At 32.3% G+C, this 25,888-nt stretch overlaps 1 non-coding gene and 1 pseudogene across 1 annotated transcript; both read left to right on the top strand.

The window, feature by feature from the left end:
• Positions 1 to 22,405, top strand: part of LOC139886928 (uncharacterized) — a 223,380-nt pseudogene extending 200,975 nt beyond the window's left edge.
• On the top strand, positions 16,013 to 16,119 carry LOC139886915 (small nucleolar RNA R71). Its single transcript, XR_011772775.1, has one exon. It is a non-coding gene; the product is annotated as a small nucleolar RNA R71 (small nucleolar RNA).
• Positions 22,406 to 25,888: the final 3,483 nt, after the last annotated feature.

The raw sequence follows: 25,888 nt of genomic DNA, 5'->3' as shown, positions 1-25,888 counted from the left end.
ATCACATAATATTCATATGTTAAAAATATATAGTTTCCAACAAAAATGTTAAGCAATCATTTTTAAAGAAAACACGGTCGAAGTCCAGACTCACTAATGCATCCTAACAAACTCGATAAGACACACTAATGCAAATTTTCTGGTTCTCTAAGACCAACGCTCGGATACCAACTGAAATGTCCCGTTCTTATTGATTAAAAACGTTCCATATTAATTGATTTCGTTGCGAGGTTTTGACCTCTATATGAGACGTTTTTCAAAGACTGCATTCATTTTTAAACAAACCATAACCTTTATTTCATCAATAAAGGTTTAAAAAAACTTTACGTAGATTATCAAATAATGATAATCTAAAATATCCTGTTTACACACGACCATTACATAATGGTTTACAATACAAATATGTTACAACAAAATAAGTTTCTTGAATGCAGTTTTTACACAATATCATACAAGCATGGACTCCAAATCTTGTCCTTATTTAAGTATGCGACAGCGGAAGTTCTTAATAATCACCTGAGAATAAACATGCTTAAAACGTCAACAAAAATGTTGGTGAGTTATAGGTTTAACCTATATATATCAAATCGTAACAATAGACCACAAGATTTCATATTTCAATACACATCCCATACATAGAGATAAAAATCATTCATATGGTGAACACCTGGTAACCGACAATAACAAGATGCATATATAAGAATATCCCCATCATTCCGGGACACCCTTCGGATATGATATAAATTTCGAAGTACTAAAGCATCCGGTACTTTGGATGGGGTTTGTTAGGCCCAATAGATCTATCTTTAGGATTCGCGTCAATTAGGGTGTCTGTTCCCTAATTCTTAGATTACCAGACTTAATAAAAAGGGGCATATTCGATTTCGATAATTCAACCATAGAATGTAGTTTCACGTACTTGTGTCTATTTTGTAAATCATTTATAAAACCTGCATGTATTCTCATCCCAAAAATATTAGATTTTAAAAGTGGGACTATAACTCACTTTCACAGATTTTTACTTCGTCGGGAAGTAAGACTTGGCCACTGGTTGATTCACGAACCTATAACAATATATACATATATATCAAAGTATGTTCAAAATATATTTACAACACTTTTAATATATTTTGATGTTTTAAGTTTATTAAGTCAGCTGTCCTCGTTAGTAACCTACAACTAGTTGTCCACAGTTAGATGTACAGAAATAAATCGATAAATATTATCTTGAATCAATCCACGACCCAGTGTATACGTATCTCAGTATTGATCACAACTCAAACTATATATATTTTGGAATCAACCTCAACCCTGTATAGCTAACTCCAACATTCACATATAGAGTGTCTATGGTTGTTCCGAAATATATATAGATGTGTCGACATGATAGGTCGAAACATTGTATACGTGTCTATGGTATCTCAAGATTACATAATATATAATACAAGTTGATTAAGTTATGGTTGGAATAGATTTGTTACCAATTTTCACGTAGCTAAAATGAGAAAAATTATCCAATCTTGTTTTACCCATAACTTCTTCATTTTAAATCCGTTTTGAGTGAATCAAATTGCTATGGTTTCATATTGAACTCTATTTTATGAATCTAAACAAAAAAAGTAAAGGTTTCTAGTCGGAAAAATAAGTTACAAGTCGTTTTTGTAAAGGTAGTCATTTCAGTCGAAAGAACGACGTCTAGATGACCATTTTAGAAAACATACTTCCACTTTGAGTTTAACCATAATTTTTGGATATAGTTTCATGTTCATAATAAAAATCATTTTCTCAGAATAACAACTTTTAAATCAAAGTTTATCATAGTTTTTAATTAACTAACCCAAAACAGCCCGCGGTGTTACTACGACGGCGTAAATCCGGTTTTACGGTGTTTTTCGTGTTTCCAGGTTTTAAATCATTAAGTTAGCATATCATATAGATATAGAACATGTGTTTAGTTGATTTTAAAAGTCAAGTTAGAAGGATTAACTTTTGTTTGCGAACAAGTTTAGAATTAACTAAACTATGTTCTAGTGATTACAAGTTTAAACCTTCGAATAAGATAGCTTTATATGTATGAATCGAATGATGTTATGAACATCATTACTACCTTAAGTTCCTTGGATGAACCTACTGGAAAAGAGAAAAATGGATCTAGCTTCAATGGATCCTTGGATGGCTCAAAGTTCTTGAAGCAAAATCATGACACGAAAACAAGTTCAAGTAAGATCATCACTTGAAATAAGATTGTTATAGTTATAGAAATTGAACCAAAGTTTGAATATGATTATTACCTTGTATTAGAATGATAACCTACTGTAAGAAACAAAGATTTCTTGAGGTTGGATGATCACCTTACAAGATTGGAAGTGAGCTAGCAAACTTGAAAGTATTCTTGATTTTATGAAACTAGAACTTTTGGAATTTATGAAGAACACTTAGAACTTGAAGATAGAACTTGAGAGAGTTCAATTAGATGAAGAAAATTGAAGAATGAAAGTGTTTGTAGGTGTTTTTGGTCGTTGGTGTATGGATTAGATATAAAGGATATGTAATTTTGTTTTCATGTAAATAAGTCATGAATGATTACTCATATTTTTGTAATCTTATGAGATATTTCATGCTAGTTGCCAAATGATGGTTCCCACATGTGTTAGGTGACTCACATGGGCTGCTAAGAGCTGATCATTGGAGTGTATATACCAATAGTACATACATCTAAAAGCTGTGTATTGTACGAGTACGAATACGGGTGCATACGAGTAGAATTGTTGATGAAACTGAACGAGAATGTAATTGTAAGCATTTTTGTTAAGTAGAAGTATTTTGATAAGTGTATTGAAGTCTTTCAAAAGTGTATAAATACATATTAAAACACTACATGTATATACATTTTAACTGAGTCGTTAAGTCATCGTTAGTCGTTACATGTAAGTGTTGTTTTGAAACCTTTAGGTTAACGATCTTGTTAAATGTTGTTAACCCAATGTTTATAATATCAAAATAGATTTTAAATTATTATATTATCATGATATTATGATGTACGAATATCTCTTAATATGATATATATACATTAAATGTCGTTACAACGATAAACGTTACATATATGTCTCGTTTCAAAATCATTAAGTTAGTAGTCTTGTTTTTACATATGTAGTTCATTGTTAATATAATTAATGATATGTTTACTTATCATAATATCATGTTAACTATATATATATAACCATATATATGTCATCATATAGTTTTTTTTACAAGTTTTAACGTTCGTGAATCACCGGTCAACTTGGGTGGTCAATTGTCTATATGAAACCTATTTCAATTAATCAAGTCTTAACAAGTTTGATTGCTTAACATGTTGGAAACATTTAATCATGTAAACATCAATCTCAATTAATATATATAAACATGGAAAAGTTCGGGTCACTACAGTGCGTTTAGCTCTCATTCGGTCTTCCATACTTAAAGGTTCCAGATTCTCCATAATTGAATTTGTTGAATCGGTATCACTAGATGATTCTGATTTAATGGTTCGTTCCTCAACAATCTCTGTTTGAATGATTGGTGGTTCCGGAGGAAAGTTTAATGGTTCAGGATCTACGAACCGTTCCTGAATATTCTCTGGATTCTCAATTGTGAGGTTGGGTTCAAAAAATGGATTATCGGAAATTTGAACTGAAGTACTTGGTTGACTGGATGACGATTCTAAAGAAAAATCAACGGCGGTTATATTTGCTAAATGTCTTGATCTAGTTACAGGTGGTGAACGTATAAAAGGTGATGAACGTCTTGCTCGGTGCATTCACTGAATATCCTATTAGTTTTTAAAAGGAAAGAAAAATTATAATAAGTTATCCAATTAATAGACTTTTCTGATTTTGCCCACGTTTTGAATAGCCAAAAGATGCAGCAGAGGGGCAGGATTAGTTTGGTCTCAATATAATTGAGGACTGTTTGGCTCCAATAACCCGGTCCACGTACAAATCCAACTATTACTACGAACCAGAAAATTTTGATGTCTATCAATTTAACCACTTAAAATAAATTTTCGTAATTTTAAGAAATTTAGATAAGAAGTAGAAAAAATTCTAAGTCCTAAAAACTAGAATGGCGAGAAATAAGAGAGAAAAAGAGTTCGTCGCAAAAGGTCGAAAAAGAAAAAAAAATGGTTGAAAAATAAAAGGTGACGGAAAAATAAAAGAAACTTATAACAACTTAAAAATACTTAACTAACCTAATCTTATTACTACAACTAACTTAAAATTATAATCGCAAATTGAAATTACTAATTGGAATGATAATTGATACATAGTAAAAGGTGTCTAAAAATATTAAAGCTTACAGGAAAAACTAAATCCCAAATGGAAATAACTTAAAAAGAAACTAAAACTTAAAAAGGCGTCGCAAAATTCTAAAGTACCTAAATCTTAGTCTAAAGAAAAAGCACTTAAGGAATTCTACGGCAAAGCCTAAAAATCTAGGAGTAAAAATAACTATAGCAAAAACTAAGTTTAAAATTAAATATGAGCTAAAAATACAAATATTACGCTACAATGATTAAAAAGGGACAAAATATAAAAATATACAAAAAGTTGTAAAAAGTACAATTTTTATAAAAATATTATTTTTTATATTATTTATTTAATAAAACTACTAATTTTACAATTTAATAAAACTAATTAATACTAAATACATAAATTAAATAAAAAGTAAAAGTAAAAATAAAACTAATAATAATAATAATAATTAGGGTTAAATAATAATAATAATTAATTAATAAACCGTAATTAATGCTGGTTTAGGGTTTTTTGTCGCCTGTCAGAGAAGCTCCGCGAGTTGCGGTATTTAAAACATCAAACCCCGCGAGTCGCGGGGTTTCAAATTTCAGATCTGGAGCAGTTTGAAATTTTTACGCGTTTTTTTATTTTTTTTATTTTCTGTTTTCTGTTTTTTTTTCTATAAATAAAAGATATTTAATAAAATTTATATTATTATAAACTAAAATAAAGATAAAGAAACTTATAAAACTTAAATATTAAAAAAAAATACTAAAAAAATACTTATATTTTTGTTTTTCTTTTTATATTTTTGAATAATTAAAACGTATTTTTACAAAAACGAATTTTAATAAAATACTATTAAAAATCTTCTTTTTTTTTATATTAGCGTTGCGCTTCCGGCGTTTAAGAGTGTCCCCGGCAGCGGCGCCAAAAATACTTGATGTTATGCGAGGTGTATATAAAATAGTTTATATTTTACTAGGAAAAACTATTAAATACGATACAATTTTACACAAGATATTTATTTATCTATAGAATGGATATACTTAAACCTTGCTACAACACTTATAGGCAGTGTACCTAATCGTACAGTAGTGTAGTTTTTAGTAAGTCCGGTTCGTTCCACAGGGAAATCTTTAAACAAAGCTCAACGCTATATTAGTTTACTTTTATAAAAATACAAATATATATATAAGTAATATTATTATTATAAAGGGGGTTTTTACCGTTTAATGACCGGTTTGTCGATTTTAAGACTTTAGTCGCAGTTAAAACCTAATGTAAAATATAAAATAAATAAAAGACTTAAATTAAAGCGTAAAGTAAATAACGATAATGAAATTGCGAATAATAAAAGTGCGATAAAATAAAATTGCGATAATTAAAAGTGCAATTAAATATAAAGTAAAGGAAATTAAATATGAAATAAAAGAATTATGCTTATTTAAACTTCCGTAATCATGATGTTTGACGTGTTGATTTTAGTTTTATGCCCATGGGTTAATTGTCCTTTGTCCTGGATTATTTAATATGTCCGTCTGGTTTTTGTCCATAACAGTCCATCAGTCATAAATATAAAGTGCGAGTGTCCTCGTCAAATTATTATTATACCCGAAGTTAAATATTCCAACTAATTGGGGATTCGAATTGTAACAAGGTTTTAATACTTTGTTTAATGAATACACCAGGTTATCGACTGCGTGTAAACCAAGGTTTTACTACTTTGTTAACAATTACACCAATTACCCTTGAATGTAATTTCACCCCTGTTTTAATTATTCTAGTGGCTATTAATCCATTCCCTTGTCCGGTTAAATGAACGATTATTCGTACATATAAATACCCCGCCCATCGTGTCCGATCGAGTGTATATGGTAATTTATAGGGACGCCCAATTGTAAATCTTTATATTAACATTAACAAACTTTCATTTAGTTAAACAAATATAAAGCCCATTAATAGCCCATAGTCTAATTTCCACAAGTGTCGTTCTTTTGTCCAAACCCCAATTATGGTACAAAGCCCAATTACCCAATTTTAGTAATTAGCCCAACATCATGATTACTTCGTTTTAAATAAGCATAATAATAACTTAGCTACGAGACATTAATATAAAAAGGTTGAACATAACTTACAATGATTAAAAATAGCGTAGCGTTACACGGACAGAATTTCGACTTACACCCTTACAATATTCGCTAACATACCCTTATTATTAGAATTAAAATTAAAATTAAAATATAAATTATATATATATATATAAATTTTACGTATGATAAGAGAAGAAAAAGATTATATTTTTTGATCAGAATTCGGTTGGCTTTATAGGCAGTTTTCAAATTTAGGGCTCCGCGACTCGCGGCCCTTTTGGCCTTCACACTCCGCGAGTCGCGGAGATAGAAATTACAGCTCACATCTTTTGGAGTCTTTCTTGCCGACGGATTTTATATATAAATATAAAATATAAATAATTAATATAATTATTTATATATTATATTATATTCTTGTGCATAGTAGACTTGTAATTTTTAGTCCGTTGCGTCGAGCGTTGAGAGTTGACTCTGGTCCCGGTTCCAGATTTTCGAACGTCCTTGCGTACAATTTTATATTTTGTATTTTGCGTTTTGAATCTTGTACTCTTGTAATTTCGAGACGTTTCTTATCAATAATTGGAACCTCTTTGATTGTCTTTTGTACTTTTGAGCTTTTTGGTCGTTTGCGTCTTCAATTCGTCGAATCTGTCTTTTGTCTTCACCTTTTATTATTTAAACGAATATTACTTGTAAATAGCCAAAAATCTATGAATTATACGAAGCTCGGCTTTGTTAATATGTAAGTAGGTATGTGTTCCTGCCCGCCCAAAAACATTATAATCTGACATACGCCTCCAGACGGCGTTCGCATCAAAATTCCTATCTGCCCTTTCACCACGATAAATCAAATTCATACAATCGGGTAGTAGTAATTCAGTGGGCGTATATATCTGCAAAGCCCTGGCCATGTCCAGCATGGACATCCTGTACATCCTACGGCCAAGTATAAATATAAGAAAACTTCTATCATATAATCTATCTACATCTACATTTAATACTATAGTACTCATCAGCTCAACACACCATTCCTTATATACAGGTCTACGAATGGTGAATAGACGTTCCCAATCGGTAAAAGAAGAACTGCCATACCTTTGGATCAAATGCTCCCTAACACGGTCAGCAAGTTGGACCCTTTCCAAAGGATTCCAATCAATTACCCTAGGCACCTCTACATCTTTCGTTACTAATTTGAATTTATTACTTTGATATGCCGGGTAATCTCTCCAGCTTCTGTCGAATCTCAGATTAGGATGCAATGTATGTTCAGGAATCGTTGGGTATTCTAGTAGCGGATGCATCGGTACTACTATGAATTCATTATCAAACTGTAGCGGATCATAATAAGGTACATGTTGATCAGGCTGATGTTGTTGTTCCTGTTGTGGTTCTTGTTCGGGTTCTGGCTCGTATTGCGGCTCATATTCTGGTTCAGGTTCTTGTTGTGGTTATCTAGATGATGATGAAGCACCAGCAGTATCGGTTTTCTGCAAAACACATTAAACACAAAATTTGTGCATCCAAATATGCATTAGTGTTAGTAAAATAACAACTTGAAACAATTACAATAACATGTTAAATCAAAATTAAACTTATACACATTTTCACATTTTTTACAATTCTACACTTTTTCAAATAAGCACATATGAAAATGTATACAAAGTTCTTAAGCATTTAACTCAAATAACATGTCAAAATAGTCATTACAAACAATTAAACAAGTCTCAAATGGCATTTACATCAAATTAATCAAGTTCATGAATTTTGGACTTAAAAAGTCCACTTTAATCTCCAAAAATCATGTTTAGGATCAATGTTTTGATCATTTAGCTACCTAAACATGTTACACTACTTAATTTAGCAATAATTCATGACAAAAATCGGCCATAACATGTTTATATCAAAAAGCCCCAAATTGCTCAAGAACACAAACCCTAGATTCCTAAAATTTTTGAAGTTTTTGGCTTCAAATCATGTTAAATAACATCAATCTAGGTTATACATGCATAATATACTAACAATTTAACTCTAATTACACTAGAAATTAACAAAATTGCATTAGGTAAAATATTGGTAATTATCACAAAAACTAGAAAATTTATGAGTTTTGGGGTGTAATTTTTACCTTTTTGTTGAAGAATCCGAACCTAGGCATGATTATAGCGGATTGTAGGATGAAATTTGGTGAAATTTGGGTGAAAAATGGTGATTTTAGGAGTGTATATGTGTGTGTGTTCGTGTATGTTGTGTGTGTAAAGTGTGAGACAGAGAGCAGCTCTCGTTGCCTTTTGATCCTGGCCAGAAAATCAGCTCCATGCGATCGCATAGAGTTGAAGTTCAAAACCCATGCGATCGCATGGGTCTGTTATATTTTTTTTTCTTTTTCTTTTTATAAAACCTTACACTTTTTAAAACATATAATTAAATTAAATTTTAAAAATTTGTTTCTTTTTAGGATGAGGGCGTTTCGGAACGATGTCCTAGTCCGTCCCTCGACAAAATTTTAAAATTTGTCAATTTTAAGCGCAGTTTTAAAAGCAAAGATTTTTGGGTTTTTTAAAATATTTTTGGCATACTTTAATTCAATAAGATTAAAAATAATGATAATAAAAGTTCTCGTCCCTCCCTTGGGTAAAGCAATTTAGGTCCAATGACCTAGTCTTCAACTTACGACGAATTTTAAAAATCATATTTTTAACTTAACGAAATAAAGTAAATTTTTGTTTTTAAATTCTCACCAAACTTAAATTTAAAATGCATAAAATTAAAAATTCATATTATTAAAATTAAAAATTCACACCAAACTTAAATTATATTTTTATTTTTATACAACAAACTTATATTAAAAATATTAATTTTTCAAATATTTACAAACTTAAATATATTAATTTTAAAAAGTTTGCAATAATAAATTAATATTTAAATATTAATTTTAAAAACATGGTAAAAATAAAATTAAAAATCTTTTTGGTCTCTTATCCCACTTTAATCAATCAAATATTATCAAAAATATACGCCTCTCTTTTCGGTAAAGTAATTTCGGCTATATTACATAGTTTTACTCCTGACGAATTTCTGAAATATTTTGGGTTGATTGATTAAAGATATTTATACCTTAAGAATAAACGGTAAATTTCGCAGTGATGTAATAAATTTTTGTATGATATCAATAATTTCGGTCGCAAAACCTAATTTTATTGAATATCAATTTAAAACTTTATAGCGAACGATTTAGCGTTTATTATCAAAAGGTTAAAAGCAATAAAATAAAAATAAAAACTGTACATACTTACCTGTGAAATAGAATTCTTAGTGACCTGCTTTAGCCCACTCATAAGATAGTCGGACTAATTCGTTTTCCATAGCTACATAGGCGTAACCTCGAGCATTCAACGTTTTTTCTTCGAAACATATGAACGGTCCATCTCTGCATAAAGTAACGAATTCGGTATTGGAATATGTCTGATTCGTCGAGCATTTTCCTTCGTGTGACCATTTTCCGCATTTGTGACATCTTTCAAGGTGTCGTGCTCTTCTTTTCGCTGCGGATTTTGATTTTCCTTTATCAAAATGTAACTTATTATTTTCGTTCCTGGATTCTTTTCTTACTCCATCCAATTTACCTCTGATTAATGATACCAATTCACTTGGAAGGGTGTCATTATTACGTTTAGTGGTCAAAGCGTGTAGCATTAGACCATGGTTTAATTCACAGGAAGTCTTCGTCTCGTAAAACCTAAAAAAAATAAAAATTCAGAATGGGAGGAGAAGACTAGTTCTTTAGGGTCTGCTAGGGAAAGACCATTCGGATTCCATTTTCGAGAACTACACGAAAACAGAAAATCTAATTCTAACAGAAATACATATTACCCTAAAAAGATTCGAACCTCCCCACACTTAGTTGAAATTGTGATTAACGTTATTTTCAATTGGATCATCAACAACTTGTATATCTTTGACTTTTACTTCAATCCATTTGTTGATTTCCTCCGTAACTTTCACAACTTCAACTAACATCGCCTTTTCTTTTGGCGATAAATTGGATATTAATCGGTTACATAACTTAAAGTTTCCCTTAATCCTAGCATCGTGAATCCGTTTATAAAGTTTCTTTGTTGAACTGTTAAAAACGGGTTCATCTAATTTCTTATCATCAACGGGGTTCTTTGTGATCGTATCATCATTAAGTGTTTCTTCATCTTCCCCACACTTACGCGTTTTTATTGGTTTAATAGTTTTGGTTGGTGGAGATCTAAACTTTCGGTTCACAAAGGTGATCGATTTATCACCATCCCTAAGTGTCATTCTACCTTCTCTTACATCAAAGAATGCCTCGGTGATTACTAAAAATGGGCGACCTAAAATTAGAGGAATATCAAGATTTTCCTCCATATTAATCACTATGAAGTTTGCAACAAAGGTTAAACTTCCCACGTTAACAAGTAAATTATTTGCTATTCCAACCGGGTGTTTAATGGTTAGGTCAAATGATTGAACACCTATTTTGGTTGGTTTTAATTTACCCATACCTAATCTTTTGTATAAGGAAAGAGGCATAATATTTGTACTTGCTCCTAAATCTGCGAGTCCATTATATACAACACCATCATTAAGCAAGCAAGAAATGATAAATTCACCCGGGTCTACTGCTTTAGTAAGTCGAGTTGGTTTGTAAACCTTTTTCGGGTGTTCTTTCAATTCTATCTGAACTTCTTGTTCACATGTTTCTTCGTTTCTTAGAACGGGAGGTTTGTATAAGAATTCTTCTTCATCACTCCAATTTGAATCCTCCCTATTTTCCAATTTTGATTTTTCATATGTTGTTGATAACATATTTATGTTTTCATTTTGAGGGTTTTCTTGGGTGGTGAAATTATGATTGACTTCATTGTCAACTTCCATCGGACCATATATGTAATGTTTAACTCTGTGACCATTAACTTTAAATTCAATCCCATTTGAATTTATTAACTCTATTGTTTCGTATGGGAAAACTCTTTTGACTATGAATGGTCCAGACCATCTTGATTTCAATTTTCCAGGAAATAGCTTGAATCGTGAATTGAAAAGAAGATCTCTGTCTCCTTCTTTAAATTCTTTTGAACTTCTGATTCTTTTATCATGCCATTTCTTCGTTCTTTCTTTATAGATTAATGAATTTTCGTATGATTCATGTCTTAATTCTTCTAATTCATTTAGTTGACTTAATCGTAGACGTCCGGCTTCCTGTAAATCAAGATTACATGTCTTCAAAGCCCAAAATGCTTTGTGTTCAATTTCTACTGGAAGATGACATGCTTTTCCGTAAACGAGTCTAAAAGGTGTGGTTCCAATTGGAGTTTTGTAGGCTGTTCTAAAAGCCCAGAGTGCATCCTCCAATTTCATGGACCATTCCTTCGGATTTGATCCTACGGTTTTCTCTAGAATACATTTTAAAGCTCGGTTGGTATTTTCAACTTGTCCACTTGTTTGTGGATGATAAGCAGTTGAGATTTTATGAGTTACTCCATATCTTTTGAGAACTTTTTCAAGTTGATTATTACAAAAATGAGTACCCCGATCACTTATTAAAGCTTTCGGTGTTCCAAACCTAGCAAAAAGACGTTTTAAGAAGTTGATTACAACTCGTGCATCGTTAGTTGGGAGAGCTTGTGCTTCCGTCCATTTAGATACATAATCAATGGCAACGAGAATGTAGAGATTATTATGAGATTTTGGAAATGGAACCATAAAGTCAATACCCCAAATGTCAAATACTTCACATACTTGAATGACATTTTGTGGCATTTCATCACGTTGACTTATTTTTCCGGCCCTTTGACAAGCATCACAGGATTTGCAAAGAAGGTGTGCGTCTTTGAAAATTGTAGGCCAATAGAATCCATCATCGTAAACTTTTCTTGCTGTAAGTTGAGGCCCATAATGCCCTCCTGTTGGTCCTGTGTGACAATGGTTTAAGATTTGACTAGCTTCATCTCCGAATACACATCGGCGTATTATTCCATCGGGATAACTTTTAAACAAATGTGGATCTTCCCAGAAATAGTGTTTTATATCACTTAAGAATTTCTTTCGTTTTTGGTACGACAGTCCTTTTTCAAGGAATCCACATACTAAATAGTTTGAATAGTCTGCAAACCATGGAATTTCATTATAATCTATCTTCAATAGATATTCATCAGGAAAGTTGTCTTGTATGGCCGATTCATTTAGAACTTCTAATTCAGGATTTTCAAGACGAGAAAGATGATCAGCTGCGAGATTTTCTGCTCCCTTTTTATCTCGGATTTCAATATCGAACTCTTGTAAGAGTAAGATCCAACAGATTAATCGTGGTTTGGCATCTTGTATCGAAAATAGGTATCTAAGAGCAGAATGGTCGGTATAGACCACCGTTTTAGCTAGAACGAGATATGAACGAAATTTGTCAAAAGCAAAAACAATAGCAAGGAGTTCTTTTTCAGTAGTCGTGTAATTCGTTTGTGCTCCTTGTAACGTCTTACTAGCATAATATATAGGTTGAAATCGTTTTTCAATCCTTTGTCCTAAAACGGCTCCCATTGCAAAATCACTTGCATCGCACATTAGTTCAAACGATAAATTTCAATTTGAAGTTATCATGATCGATGCATTAGTGAGTTTTTCTTTAAGTATATTAAAAGATTTGATGCATTCATCTGAAAAGATGAATGGAGCATCCTTTTCTAGGAGTTTATTCATAGGAGTGGCAATTTTAGAAAAATCTTTTATGAAACGTCGGTAAAAACCGGCATGCCCTAGAAAACTCCTAACTCCTCTAACATTGGTGGGATGTGGAAGTTTAGCAATTACATCTACTTTAGCTCTATCCACTTCAATTCCTTCCTTTGAAATTTTATGACCAAGAACGATGCCTTCTTTAACCATGAAATGACATTTCTCCCAATTAAGTACTAGATTTGATTGTTCGCATCTAATAAGAATTTGTTCAAGATTAACTAGACATGATTCAAATGTATCACCGAAGACTGAAAAGTCATCCATGAAAACTTCCATGCATTCTTCTATCATGTCATGAAAAATCGCCATCATGCACCTTTGAAAGGTTGCAGGGGAGTTGTAAAGTCCAAATGACATACGTTTGTAAGCAAAAGTACCATAAGGGCACGTGAATGTAGTTTTCTCTTGGTCCTCGGGTGCTATTGGAATTTGAAAGTATCCGGAAAAACCATCAAGAAAACAATAGTAACTGTTTCCGGCTAATCTTTCCAACATTTGATCAATGAAAGGTAAAGGAAAGTGATCTTTTCTGGTGGCGTCATTTAATTTTCTATAATCAATACAAACACGCCATCCTGTTACAGTCCTAGTAGGAATAAGCTCATTTTTCTCATTTGTAATGACCGTCATGCCACCCTTCTTAGGTACGCATTGAACTGAGCTTACCCATGGACTATCAGAAATTGGATAAATTAAACCTGCATCAAGCAGTTTAATAATTTCTTTCTTAAAAACATCTTGCATATTAGGATTTAGTCTTCGTTGGCATTGCACATACGTTTTATGACCTTCTTCCATAAGGATTTTATGTGTGCAATACGAAGGACTTATTCCTTTAATATCATGAATTTTCCATGCAATAGCTAATTTATGAGCTTTTAACACAGAAATGAGTTGAGATTTTTCATTTTCAGTAAGAGAAGACGATATTATTACAGGTAATTCAGATTCACCATGTAAATAAGCATATTCCAAATGGTTTGGAAGTGGCTTTAACTCTAATATCGGTGGTTCTTCTATCGATGATTTATATCGATATCTGTCTTCTTCTTTTAGCATTTGAATTTCTTCTGTTGTTGGTTCATATCCATTAGCCATAAGTGTAGATAACATTTCATTTTCATCAATTGGTTCAGTACTTTCTCCTAAAGAACATTCTCCTGTTCCTTGTAATTCTGGAAATTCTTCTAACAATTCTGCATGTGATTCTATAGTTTGAATATAATAACATGTATCATCTGCAGATTGCGGTTGTTGCATTGCTCTATCAACTGAAAATGTAACACTCTCGTCCTCTATACTTGGGGTCAGTTTCTTACTAAACACGTCTATTATTGCTTTGGCTGTGTTTAAGAATGGTCTTCCTAATATGAGAGGTACTCGAGAATCTTCTTCCATGTCCAGAATAACAAAATCTACTGGAAATACTAAAGTACCAACTTTAACTAGCATATTTTCCATTATCCCTCTAGGATATTTTACTGATCGATCTGCTAGTTGTATGCTTATTCGTATTGGTTTCAATTCTCCAAGGTCTAGTTTAACGTATAGGGAATACGTCATTAAATTTATACTAGCACCAAAATCTGCCAATGCTTCTATTGAACTAAGATTACCCAGAAAATATGGAATTGTGAAACTTCCTGGATCAGATAGTTTTTCGGGTATCTTATTCAACAGTACTGCAGAACAATTAGCATTCATAGTAACAGCCGAGAGTTCTTCCATTTTCTTTCTATTTGTGATTAGATCTTTCAGAAATTTAGCATATCTAGGCATTCCTGAAATCACATCAATGAAAGGAAGATTGACATTTATCTGTTTAAACATATCCAAGAATTTAGATTGCTCGGCTTCAAGTCTCTCTTTTCTCATTTTACTCGGGTAAGGAAGTGGTGGTTGGTATGGTTTAACATAAGGTTTAGCCTTAACTGTGTTATCTTCATTAACCTTTTCAACTACCGGTTTTTTTCTTATCTTGTTCAGACTGTGGTTCTTGTGGAGTAGGAATAGAGTCATCAGAAATTACAGGTATTTCAGGTGGTTTAAGTGTAATACCACTTCTTGTGGTAATGGCTTTAGCTGTTTCATTCTGGGGGGTTAGCATTAGTATCACTAGGTAGACTTTCCGGTTTTCTTTCACCTATCAATCTTGATAGGTTACTTACTTCTTGTTCCAGATTTTGAATAGAAGCTTGTTGATTTCTAAATGCTTAAGCATTTTGTTCATTCGTTTGTTTCTGAGATGTGAAAAATTGTGTTTGAGAATCAACTAGCTTCGACATCATGTCTTCTAAATTTGGCTTTTTATCATCGGTTTGTGGTGGTTTATTTTGAAAAATTGGTCTTTGCTGATTGTAAGTATTGTTAGATACTTGTTGATTACTAGGACCTTGTTGGTTGTTGTATGGAACATTTCGGTTATAGTTCTGGTTTTGATTGTAGATTGGTCTTGGCGATTGATAATTATTCTGATAATTATTTCCAGGCCTTTGGTTTATGTATGAAACATTCTCTCTTTGTTCCATTGTTAGTTCAATACTGAGACAATCTTTTGTTAAATGTGGTCCTCCACACTGCTCACAACTAATTCGTATTGAGTGAATATCTTTAGTCATCTTTTCCATTCGTCTCTCGACAGCATCTATCTTTGCGGAAATGGAATCTAAGTCATGGCTAGAATCTGCTCTAGCTGCTTTAGATGATCTAACGATATTTTTTTCTTGGTGCCACTCATGTGAGTGGGAAGCAGTGTTATCAATAATTTTATAAGCATCAGTTGCGGTTTTCTTCATAATGGAACCACCAGCTGCTATATCGATGTCTTTTCGTGTAGTGATGTCGCATCCTTGGTAGAATATTTGTACTATTTGACAGGTGTCTAAACCATGTTGCGGACATCCTCTCAATAATTTTCCAAATCTTGTCCATGCTTCATATAAAGTTTCATTTGGCTTTTGTGTGAATGTAACAATTTCTCCTTGAAGTCTCACGGCTTTAGATGCCGGAAAGAATTGTTTAAGAAATTTTTCAACTAAAACGTCCCATGTATCAATCGCCCCTTCAGGTAACGATTCCAACCAATCTTTGGCTTCTCCCTTTAAAGTCCAGGGAAATAACATAAGATATATCTGTTCATCCTCCACTTCTCGGATTTTAAATAGAGTGCAGATCCTATTAAATGTACGAAGATGTTCATTTGGATCTTCCTTCGGCGCACCACTAAATTGGCATTGATTAGTCACCATATGTAGGATTTGTCCTTTGATTTCATAATCTGGTGCATTAATGTCAGGTTGAGTAATTGTGTGACCTTGGCCAGTGCGTTTAGCTCGCATTCGGTCTTCCATACTTAGAGGTTCCAGATTTTCCATAATTGAATTTGTTGAATCTGAATCACTATAGGATTCTGATTTAATGGTTGGTTCCTCGACAATCTCTGTTTGAATGATTGGTGGTTCCGGAGGAAAGATTAGTGGTTCAGGATCTATGAATTGTCCCTGAATATTCTCCGGATTCTCAATTGTGAGGTCGGGTTCAAAAAATGGATTATCGGAAATTTGAGTTGGAGTACTTGGTCGACTGGATGACGATTCTAAAGAAAAATCAACGGCGACAATATTTGCTAGATGTCTTGATCTGGTTACAGGTGGTGAACGTACAAAAGGCGGTGAACGTTTTGCTCGGTGCATTCACTGAATATCCTATTAGTTTTTAAAAAGAAAGAAAAATTATATAAGTTATCCAATTAATAGACTTTTCTGATTTTGCCCACGTTTCGAATAGCCAAAAGATGCAGCAGAGGGGCAGGATTCGTTTGGTCTCAATATAATTGAGTACTGTTTGGCTCCAATAACCCGGTCCACGTACAAATCCAACTATTACTACGAACCAGAAAATTTTGATATCTATCAATTTAACCACTTAAAATAATTTTTCGTTTAAATTTAAAGAAATTTTAGATAAGAAATAGAAAAAAATCTAAGTCCTAAAAACTAGAGCGTCGAGAAATAAGAAAGAAAAAGAGCGCGTTGAAAAACGTCGAAAAATAAAAGGTCGAAAAATAAGCGTATAAAAATAAAAATAAGAAAGTAGCTCGTCGAAACTTAAAAAGGAACTAAAAATTAAGAATTAAAAGTTGCGTCTAAAAAAATATTAAAGCTTAAAAGAAAAACTATATCCCAAAATGGCAATAACTTAAAAAGGTACTAAAATCTTAGAACAGCGTCGCAAAATTCTAAAACACCTAAATCTTAGTAAAAAGAAAAAGCACTTAAGGGATTTTACGGCAAATCCTAAAAATCTAAAAAAATAAAAATAACTATGGCAAAAACTATGACTTAAAACTAAATACGAACGAAAAATACAAATATTACGCTAAAAACGAACAAAATATAAAAATATACTTAAAGTTGTAAAAAGTACAATTTTTATAAAAATATTATTTTTATATTATTTATTTTATAAAACTATTAATTTTATAATTTATTAAAACTAATTAAACTAAATAAAACAAATTAAATAAAAACTAAACTAAATAATTAAATAATTTAAACCCTAATTAGGGTTATAATTAATAATAATTAATAATTCTACTCCGTAATGATTGTTGTACGAGAATCAATTAGGGCGTGTCAGAACCCCTCATGCGATCGCATGAGAATTTGCCTTCGAGCTCATGCGATCGCATGGGCTAGGGTTTCGGGCCACATCTGGGCTGCTACAGTACGGGCCTCGACTGTTTTTTTTTCTGTTTTATATTTATACAAAATATTTATATAAAACTTAAATTTTTACAAACTAAAATAAAAATAAAGAAACTTTATAAAACTTATATATTTAACAATCTCTTAAAAATATTTAAATTTTGTTTTTCTTTTTATATTTTTGTATTTTTAAAACGTATTTTTGCAAAAGCGTATTTTTATAAAAGTAAACTAAAAATTAATAAAAATCTTTTTTTATATATATTTAGCGTTGCGCTTTCGGCGTTTATGTGTTCCCCTGCAGCGGCGCCAAAAATACTTGATGTTATGCGAGGGGTATATGAAATAGTATTATTTTTACAACGAAATACTATTAAATGCGATACAATTTTACACAAGATATTTATTTATTTATAGAATGGATATACCTAAATCTTGCTACAACACTTATAGGCAGTGTACCTAATCGTACAGTAGTGTAGTTTTTAGTAAGTCCGGTTCGTTTCACAGGGAAAATTAAACAAGCTTAACGCTATATTAGTTTTAAATTTATAAAAATACAAATATATATAAGTAATATTATTATTATAAAAGGGAGTTTTTACCGTTTAATGACCGGTTTGTCGATTTTAAAACTTTAGTTGCAATTAAAACCTAATGTAAAATATTAAAAATAAATACAACTTAATTTAAAGCGTAAAGTAAATAACGATAATGAAATTGCGATAAATAAAAATGCGATAAATAAAAAGTATGACAATTAAAGAGTACGATAATTAAAAGTGCAATTAAATACAATGACAAAAAGTGCGATAATTAAAAGTGCAATTAAATATAAAATAAAGGAAATTAAATATGAAATAAAGGAATTATGCTTATTTAAACTTCCGTAATCATGATGTTTGACGTGTTGTTTTTAGTTTATTCCCATGGGTTAATTGTCCTTTGTCCTGGATTAATCGATATGTCCATACGGATTTGTCCATAATAGTCCATCAGTCATAATCATAAAATGCGAAAGTCTTCGTCAAATTATTCTTATTCCCGAAGTCAAATATTCCAACTAATTGGGGATTCGAATTGTAACAAGGTTTTAATACTTTGTTTAATGAATACATCAGGTTATCGACTGCATGTAAACTAAGGTTTTACTACTTTGTTAACAATTACACCAATTACCCTTGAATGTAATCCACCCCTGTTTCAACAAGTCTATTAACTATTAATCCAGTTCCGTGTCCGGTAAAATGAACAATTATTGGTAATTATAGATATCCCGCCCACCGTACCCAGTCAAGCGTATGTGGTTATATATAAATACGTCAAATTATAAGTCTATATATTAATTTAACGAGGTATCGTTTAGTTAATATAAAACCCATTAATAGCCCATAGTCTAATTTCAACAAGTGTCGTTCTTTTATCCAAACCCCAATTATGGTATAAAGCCCAATTACCCAATTTTAATATTCAACCCAACATCATGATTACTTCGGCATTAAATAAGCATAATAATAACTTAGCTACGAGACATTAATTTAAAAATAACATTAACGATAACTTACAGTGATTAAAAATAGCGTAGCGTTACACGGACAGAATTTCGACTTACACCCTTACAACATTCGCTAACATACCCTTATTATTGGAATTTAAAATTAAAATTAAAATTAAAATATAATATATATATATATATATCTTTACGTATGAGAGAAAGAAGAAAAAAATGGATATATTGAACCAAAACATGCGAATTTATAGCAATGTGGGCTGTCACCTACTGCTATTCGATCGCATGGACTTTTGCCTTCCAGGCCATGCGATCGCATGGCCCCTTTTTCCAGCTCACAAGACTTTGTTTCTTTACTTGTCGACGGTTTATAATAATATATATAATATATAAATAATTTTAAGAATTATTTAAATATTATATTATATTCGTGCGCATAGTTGACTTGTAATTTTTAGTCCGTTGCGTCGAGCGTTGAGAGTTGACTTTGGTCCCGGTTCCGGATTTTCGAACGTCCTTGCGTATAATTTAATATCTTGTACTTTGCGTTTTGCGTCTTGTACTCTTGTAATTTTGAGACGTTTCTTATCAATAATTGGAACCACTTTGATTGTACTTTGTACTTTTGAGCTTTTTGGTCGTTTGCGTCTTCAATTTGTCGAATCTGTCTTTTGTCTTCACCTTTTATTATTTAAACGAATATCACTTGTAAATAGAACAATTGCAACTAAAAGCTTGTCTTTCTTGAGGGATAATGCTATGAAATATATGTTCGTTTTTAGCATTATCACATATTATAGTAAACTATTAAAATGGAGTAATGTTTAATATATATATTGAAATCTATTGTTGCAAACGATTTTCCTCAGCAATGCGCGATGACTGTTTGCTTGTTGGAGTCTATTTATGTTTATATGGATTTAGGACCCACCAGCAACGAGCGGGCTCGATCCTGCTCGTTTTATAATATTATTAATTATTATTACTTTAATTTAATGAGTCGGGTATACAAATTCGGGTCATTTTTAGTATACGGATCGATATACAGGTTTGTATCTAAAATCATCTCCGTACTCGAACCTGCTAAAAACTTAAATCCATTCTCATACTCAACTATAGACCCGAACCTGAAAAATGTTGAATTTTAGGTTTTTCACATTGGTTACATATATGTTTGTCATCCCTAACTTCCCTATTGGGCCCGAGTACAGCGTGCAAAGAAGAAATAGCATGGTATCATATATCAATATCCATAGGGTAGATTATTAATTATTTAGTTGACCATACGTTTTATAATCACTTCGTGTTCACTCTGGTACATATCGAGGTGTACTTGTATACTTTATTTATTATTTATTATACTAATATATAAAATAAATTTTCTAATCATAACTCTAAAAGCTTCAATGTTTAAAAAGAAAATATCTTAAATGATTGTATAAAAGATAAGTACGGTGATTATTAAAAACTGTGACGACTTTAAGAGGAAGCAAATGGAGTCCCTTGACCCTGCTATTTTTGGTAATATACTATTAAAATCGTATCGAAAATCACTAAATTTATAGATATGACCTCATATATTTTTAAAGTTAGTAATTTTTATAGAAGTAAATAGTAATTTTTTTGAAAACAAAATTGCAAATTAACACAATTTTGATTCTAGATTCGTCACTGATTAAAAAGATACACTACTACATTTCGGCTCATTTAGACGTGTGGAAAATCTCATTTAGACGTGTTATTTAACACGTCTAGATGACACAGCACTAATTGATTATGCTAATTAGTGCGGTTCCTTGAACCGGTCTAATAAACTCAATTAGACATGTTCTCCTTTTTTGTCAATTAGACGTGTTCCCGGAACACGTCTAATTGATTAAATTAACACGTCTAATTGTAAATGACACGTCTAATTGATTAAATTAACACGTTTAATTGATTAAATTAAACATGTTCCGGGTATGAATTGACTATATAGTAAGGTAGATATTAGCATGTTACAAGTTAATTAAGAATGCTTTAAGATCTTAAGTATAACTCTTAGACTATATTTAGAAAATTCATATATAAAATTATACAACAACAACAACAAAACCATGTTATATAAGTGAGGTATGAAAGAGGTAAGATGTAGACAATCATTCTCCTAATCTAGAATAAAGAAAAGTCATTTCTCCATCCAGGGTGAAACACCCCAAGTGTAGATAAAGTCCTCCCTCTTACAAAAAGTGTGAGACGCCATGAAAATGGTAAAATCAAATTTCCATGGGTTTTAAACCTGCCTGGAGTTCAATTTAAGCTCTAAGCGACAGTTAAGTCGTCAATAAATTGACGCTTGCTGTTGACTCGATTAATAGAGCCATATATATAAAATTATCTTGCTTTAAAAAGATATATATTTATTGAGTTTTATCTTTTTCATTAAACATTTTATCTCATCGTATTAAGCACTTCCAACTATTAACCCTCACAAGCTTCCTCGTGAGGGCTCCATTGGCACCACTAACCTATTCATGATGTCCACAATGATTTTTAAACACATTTGAGGATGAAACGATTACTTTTAATGACTTGTATTATTAGCTTTAATGCTTGTAATTCATTTAATTAAATAATATGATGGATTCAATTTTTTTTGAGTAAGTATGTTATTGATCAAGCATAATGTCATACATGAATGTTATTCTAACGGTTGGATGGATTGACTTTGAAACTCTCCGTTCGGGATAGTGTGATAATTCTATTTGAGATGAAGATCTACTAGATGGTAGTTTATAGTAATGATATTTGATAGTGTACCCTACCTCCAATACATTAACCTCTGCTAAACATGAGAATTACGAAGCTAAGTCTTCATACGAAGCTAAGTCCATCAATGAAGCTAAGTCCATCAACGAAGCTAAGCCCATCTACGAAGCTAAGTTCATCGACGAAGCCAAGTCTTCATACGAAGCTGAGTCCATCAACGAAGCTAAGTCCATCAATGAAGCTAAGTCCAGCAACGAAGCTAAGTCCAGCAACGAAGCAATATATTGGCTCGATAGCCTCAGTCAAGCTTGAGTCAAATGAAAGGAATATTATTTCTTTCCAAAAGTATAATGGGCATTTTTAGAAAGTCAAGGATATCTTTACAAAGCATTGGGAACTGATACTACAGAGCATTGGGAACTGAATACAGAGCATCTTTGACTGCCTTGAGAACTGATCTACAGTACCTTGGAGCTGATGTTACAATACCTTGAGAACTGATTATAGAGCATTGGGAATTGACTAGTGCAAGCCACACTTTACATTCCTTCATTATAAATAGTGAGGGTTTAACTCTGGATGGGGGACACGCTCTCATGCTATCCATCACTTAAACTCTACACATTCTCATTTACTCACATTTGATACATACAATCATGTATCATTATACCTTCGTTATACCTTCATATATACCTTCATATATATCTTCATGTACAAGGTAAACCCTTTTATATTCATCTCCCTAGTATCACACACACTCTCAAACATCTTTCGGTGGCGGAAAGCAGTTATAATACTCGCTACCTTCGGGGAACCGCCAACAAAAGAAAACACACTCCACATGCACTTATATTTCATTCTCTTCGTGACCTGGCATTGACATACTTATCTCTTCGATAAGGTCCGTCAATAATTGTACAAACAATTGGCACACCCGGTGGGACACAATACAAAAACATATACTTTGTTTAAAAAGTACAAAGTCGATGTTATGACCGAATCCAGTTACATACCACCTCGGATGATCTCCTACCACAAATTCTTCTCGGTTCTTACCTTCAATCAAATAATGGGTTCAATTTAACTCATTTTTGTAAGTTTCCTGATGTATTTATTGTCTATTGATGTTCAATTTTATATACGACTGATATGTGAAATCGTACCTTAAAATAACTAGCTAAAAACTTAACAATTATCACACACTTACAGGCAACTATAACTTGATCAAGGCAGTAATCTATAAGTAATTGACCAGTTCATTCAACAGAGATCAGTTTAATGAAGATCTTAACACTGATAATTATCCTAGAATTCAATTTAAAGATTTGGTTTGTATTTCAATTCACGCAATCAACATGAAGTAAAATGAAATGAATTAACAATAAAGATAAAACAGTGCCCACTTGAATGATTCACTACTAATATGGATTGTTCTTGCAATTATTACCGATTATTATGTTCTAAATATTGTTGTATGACTTTTCACAAAGTTCTAATTAATCAAAGTTGGTAAACTAACATAAACTCACTTCAAGAGATTAAACTATATTTGATAGAAACTAATGAAATTTGGTTTGGACTAAACTCACATAAAGTCCTAATTATCACAATCACTTGCAACAATTTCACTATCATGCAATTCACAAGTCTTTCAATTAGCAATTAAATCAATGACACAATCACTTGAAATCACTTTTTTAATTGTCTAGATCACCTAAGTGTTGAAGCATAGATTGTATCTCAAATCTAACTCACATTAAATGATTAACAACCTATGTAATTGAATTAAGAACTAAGAACATGCATAAGAATGGATCTTTAACCAAACACAATCAATTTCAATCATCAAAACATTAAATCCATAAGATAGAACAATTCAATATTTGTAGTTTCACATTCAAGCAAACACCAAACTGATTTAGCCTAGCATATTAAAGTAGCAAAGAACAATCAAACAATAAAAACCAAGAGTATTCATGATTACAACGATAAACTGATAATGAAAACGAGTACCAAACGTTATGATTAACTGAATAGAAGTAAATAATGAGCAAGTTTTCAATGGTAAGGTTTAGGTCTTCAAAGAACTCCTTAATTCGTAGCTGGAAAAATGCACACCTCTTTAGGGTTAAAAACCTCGAGTATTTATAGTTAAACAAAAAGTCACTAGTTCGAGACAACATCGCGTCCGCGATGCCTATATCGCGACCGTGATCAACATTTTTTCGATTTTTGTCAATCCCTGCTAACTTATTACGACCGGGACACCACCTATCACGACCGTGATACACTCCAGACTTAGCAAAACTTCATTTTCTTGCATCCAAACGTACTTTAAGCTCAAATATCACCAATACTTAGCAAGAAACCACCAAAACACTAACCCGAAGACCTCTGGAGCTATATTTATCATTTTAGCTCAATAAATAACAATAGTCTTCACATTTCCTCGAATAAACAACAATACAGAACCGATATCGCGATGTAAAATATGTAAAATTTTAGCGATATTAAATCCCCCACACTTGAATCTTGCTTGTCCTCAAGCAAGTCTATCTTCAAATAAAATCACTAATATAGGAATAAACACACTTGGACAAGTCTTCAACAATTAAGAAATCAAGACATACTGATATCAATCTTTAGAAGCAATAATTCCATACCGCGTAGTCTTCAATATAGCAAGCATAAGGTTCAAGTCTTCAACAAAACTATCAAATTAACCACAATTCAAGCCTAAATCTACCCATCATAACCATTTGCCCGGTCAAAGTCAACTTCCTCTTCGCAAAGGTCATCAAAACATCAATTATCAAATATAAAATATCATAAACTCAAACTTTTGACCTCCTTGACTTCGACCAATTATGTAGGATTCACGGGATAGCCATCAACTCACCAAAATTAACTCAAAATCAACAAGTTATAAATCATAAGCTCCAATCACCATGAAATCATGATGTAAACCCCCAAAATGAACAAGGATATAAATATCATAAAAATTACCGTTCACCAAGGAATCTATCGTGTATTAAGTATATGTCTTCAAAAAGTATGATCCTCTCATCAACCCGCTATGGCTATCCCTCTTTCACCTCCATGCCCCCAAAATACCAATGATCGTCAATTCCATATATAAACCGTCAATTCCAGAATTTGGGTTAAGGTGGGTGCGCCAAAGCGTATGGGACTGGTTACCCCTATCTTTATGGTCAATCCGGGCACAGGATGACCGACACTCATCAAGCTTTCTATCACAACTCTATGGTTTCTCTCATAGTAGGGCGAAAGCATTGACGGAGGTTCGTGGAATTAGTGCCCCACGTGGTTAATAAAGAGGTCCATCAATTCCATGATTTGGCTCAAAAGTCGGTGTGTATACAAGCCTTCCCGATTATGGGACAGCCGTACGGGTAGTTGCACTGAAGCGGCCTACCTTGGGTGTAAAATTTTCGGAGGGTCTATTGCACGAAACCTGAAAGACTTTACTTTCAAGCAATGGTCTTTTGAAACAAACTTAACTTAACTTGCAAGACTTTACTTACAAGTTCGGAAGACTTTACTTCCTAAGAACAACATGGGAGGACTCGATTCTCCCGGAAGTGTTTAAACACTTGTTAATTTAATTTAAGGTCCTTGGACCCCACTTCCCACTCATCTAGCTTTTATGCTAGTTTTAAGAAAATGTAGAAAGCAGATACTACATTCCTGTATTTTAAAGGGTACCATGGATTTTGGCCATGACGTGCGTTGTCTAAGCAAACGCTAGCACGAAGCCATTGCTTTTACATACAA

This window comes from Rutidosis leptorrhynchoides, chromosome 1, assembly GCF_046630445.1.
Source record: "Rutidosis leptorrhynchoides isolate AG116_Rl617_1_P2 chromosome 1, CSIRO_AGI_Rlap_v1, whole genome shotgun sequence".
NCBI classification, from domain to species: domain Eukaryota; kingdom Viridiplantae; phylum Streptophyta; class Magnoliopsida; order Asterales; family Asteraceae; genus Rutidosis; species Rutidosis leptorrhynchoides.
This window is presented reverse-complemented; position numbering and strand designations above follow the sequence as displayed.